This window comes from Penaeus japonicus, unplaced genomic scaffold (assembly GCF_977035675.1).
Source record: "Penaeus japonicus unplaced genomic scaffold, GWHDUDI00000001_assembly GWHDUDI00000025, whole genome shotgun sequence".
NCBI classification, from domain to species: Eukaryota; Metazoa; Arthropoda; class Malacostraca; order Decapoda; family Penaeidae; genus Penaeus; species Penaeus japonicus.
Window position 1 is genome coordinate 26,718,853 of NW_028234427.1, and position 4,544 is coordinate 26,723,396.

Genomic DNA, 4,544 nt, shown 5'->3' on the forward strand with positions numbered 1-4,544 from the left:
TCATATGTACATATATTAACTATATATTAATTGTAATTTTATATATCTATTAAGAGATATATTAATTTTATTATACATATGTGCATATAATACATATAGTAATATATACATATATAATATGTATATACATATATATATATATATATATATTATAATATATATATATCAAATAATTATAATATATTATATATGTATTTATGTATGTATAACTTATTAGAGTTATATACAAGAATAACTATCACATTATAATATGTGCATATATTACAGATATTATGAGTATATAAGAAGGTATAAATGAAGTACTACATATATAATATACTAGAAGAATATATGCTGTATTGACATTGATCTATACTGATACAATAAGTATACATATTTCTATATACAATACAATACATTATATATGTATAAATACATCAATATATATTACAACATTCTTATGATATCATAGATCTATATTATATATATAACATAGAGTATTCATATACATATATATATATAGGACATAATAACATAGACATATATAAGTATACAGAGAATAATTATATATATAGAAATTCTATATATATATATATATAAAATACAGTTCAGTACATTATAAATATAAAGTTACATATATATATCTCTAAATTATATTATATTATAATATCAATATGCATACATATTTATCTGAATCTTATATGCTGATTATATATACATACATATATACAATGATATATATATCTATATTATATATATATATTATATATTTCTATTTACAGATCTATATATCTTATACTATATATATCTATACACAATATATAAATAACTATTATGTTTATATATTACTACAAATAAACGATAAAAAAGATGATATATATATATATATATTCTAGTATATTCTATATATATATTGATAATGTTTATATATATCAGTCTAATGGATGTTTGACACAATAGAAACTAATAAAAGATGTGTTGATGTTTAGATGTTGTGAGAGTGTGAGTGTGTGTGATTTTGCTGTGGAGAGTGAGAGAGGTTTAAGTTAGTAGGTTGATAGTTGAATATTGATATAGCAGTTATGTAATTGTATTGTATAAGTTATGAATAAGTTATGAATTATGTAAATGTCTATGTATTGTCTATTATAAATATCTATATATATATTAAATATTGTTTCTGTAAATAATTCTCTTAAAGAAAGTAATTATTTCGATTAATTCAGACATACTATATAATATATATATATCTACACATACTTATATACATATAATATATATAAGTAGTAGTGGGATTGTAGATATATATTATATATTCTATTGAGATTGTTGAATATAGTTATATATAGATATGCTCTCTATATATATATTTATATATAGTATTATATATCAATAGTTGATTTATATATTACATATATGAACATTGCATATTTTATATATATGTTTGTATATTATATTATAATTATGTATATATATTAATCTTTTATTACATTTATATAATATATAATATATATATATTTATAATATATATATATATATATTGATATATATGTATATATATATATATATATATATATATATTATAATATATTTTTTATATTATATATATTATTTTTAATATATATATATATATATTATACATAATATGCAAACGGTATTAATATATAGGATATATATTTAGTAATATAATATATATATATCATACTATATATATATATATATATATATAGATATATATATATTTATATCTTGCTGAACAACCGTTTTGGAAACTATCTCATTTATACTCTTTTTTCCAGCTGTCAGTTATGTTGCCTGTACACTAGTGCTACTTTACAGTAATACAAAAACAAAAGTACAAATATCTTGTAAACTCAAAGCCAAAAGAGATTTTTCATCTTTTATAACTGTTTTTTTTCACAGATGGGTCTCTCTTTTCATGATTCAAATAATTCCGCTGTGTAAAGAAAGATATGGTGACATTTAAGCTCTTATTTTGTTGGTTAACTTAAAGGGGTGCCTTTTACAGTTACATTATTTTGAGTGTTGAGAAATGTGATTTCGTAGGTTAAATTAGATTTTATGCACACAGAAGGGATATTTATTGTGTTGCAGTCTGAGGTTGAAGTGATGGACACAAGATGTTTGATTAGAAAGGAAATGAAATGGACAAAAACAGAGATGAAAAATGGAAATTTCTTTTTGTGACACCAAACATTGGAAATAGCTAAGAGTAGTGGATAACAGGACATTCTTGACTGACTCACTTCTTGGTCTATCCATTCTCTCCCTCCACCCAAGATATATTAAGCTAGGATAAATAGATCAGAAACTTACCTCTCGTGTAAAATATATGGAGTCCATCCAACAAGAAAGAGTATAAGACAAAATAGTGCCTTAGTGTAAGTTGTTTCTTTATATCATGCAATTGTCTCTTTCCAGTATAAATGAAGCATTAAGATGTAAACAGAAAATAATTCTGAGTGCACTATAACTGTTATAAAAACTATTTTTTAGATAATGTATAATTGTTATTTTTACAAAGTTAATACTATTTGTTTGTATTTTTAAAAATTCTCTGGAAGTCTATAGCTTTTTTCTTTATATTCTTTTGTAATAGTTTTTTTCACTTTCAAATATAACAGTAACTGTATTTGTTTTGCAAATGTTCCAGACCATTACAGGTCCACATTTATTTATCCGAAAAGTTCTGAAATCCAAAGTTTTTTTTCTGGAGTGTGGAGTGTCAGTCATCTCTAGATAACAGGATTGATTGGTGAACAAAGATGCTCCATTTCCAAACCCACTCACCACATGGTGGTGTGACCCAGCACTGACAGCCAGAGTAACAGGTATCAGATGTGTCTCAGCATTTGTAGTGTTTGCATGTGTGTACTGTTTACTAATATTTTGTTTGTTTTTATTTTGTAGCAGTAGCATCCCTGGTAGCAGTACCTGCTACCAGGGATGAGATATTTTGTCATGGCTTTCCATATGGCCATTAGACTGATGAAAGTCAAACCTCCCCCGTCGTTTATGGGGTAATTTCACTGAAAATGTCAAAAAGAGCTTTAGATATTCCTGTGGGTAACAGAAGTCTTTATTTATCCCACTTAGAGCAAATAATCATTTGTTTTTGCTGCAGCCTTAATGTTTAATTATGGGGTGATGTCTAGACCCCACTGGGAGTGCCACCTTCATTCTGAAAATAAAAAAATTCTGAAATTCGAAACACAGCTGGCCCCAAGGGTTTTAGATAAAGGATTGTGAATTGTATTAATGATGGCATTGTCATTATTCTATTATCTGTCTTGTCCTTGCCAATAAAGTATTACATTTGCCAAAGATGAAATTTATAAATGATATAGAGAATTTTGAATATTCTTTAGGGTAAGGGTCCTTTAGAGAAAAGAAAATATAGAGAAAATTACTTGAACCTTCATGATTCTTAGTATATATGCATGGTCTGAATATTAGAATAGCTGTGACTTTATTGATTAGAATACCTTGAGGGTTGCAGCTAATAATGCCTGTGGTATTGCCAAAGATGGAATTTATAAATGATATGGAGAATTTTGTATATTCTTTAGGATAAAGGTCCTTTAGAGAAGAGAAATATGGAGAAAGTTACTTGAACCTTTGTGATTCTTAGTATACATATACATGGTCTAAATATTAGAATAGCTGTGACTTTATTGATTAGAAAACCTTGAGGGTTGCAGCTAATAATGTCTGTCAGTTTCATGTAAGCTTACCCTTTTGGAGTGGCATCAAAAGCTTGTTAATTTCATTGAGAGGAAATGATTATTGGATGACTTACTGATTTTTAATGTGTGATGTTAGTGATTATTATTACTTGGGTATGGGGCAAAATTGTGTGCTTTTTGTTAATGTAAGTAAGCTTATGTTCTTTGCAATTGGAATATGAACCCACTGCGGACAGGGGATAGATTTGCTTGCCCAATCACCAGGATGGGTTTTATTTCAGAGCGAGGCAGCTTCACACAACATACTTTGACTTTTCCTACTTTCTTTCAGTCCCTCATTGTAAAACTAGTGCCAATTTTATGTTTTTTATTTTGTTTAGAGACTTATATGGGTCTGATGACAGGCTCTATCAATACTGGAGTTGACTAAAGTTATAGTATAGGATCCATATCAGCTAATTGTTTTCTTTATACTCAATGTGATAGAAGTAGGACAAAAATACAACTTTATTTTTTCATATTCGTGTACTGTCAAGAATGAATACGAAACATATAATTATCAACATGAAGATAACATAAATATGTAAGGAAGAGGAAGGAAACCTGTGCTTATGACTGTGAGTGCCAGAGTAAGAGACATCCCTACTGGCACAGGGGCACATTTTAGATACCGGGCATGGTTTGAGTCACCTTCCTCTTCTTGTTCTGCCTGTACAGCGTTCATCGGCAGTACTTTAGAGCTAAGTAGGATCGGTACTTGCTTTTGTCCAACGCTTCCTTAAAAGATAATTGTTGCTAGAGGAATGTGAATGGGTGCATTCAAGGCTCTTTTCCTCTATGGTGATAGTCATAAAGTGG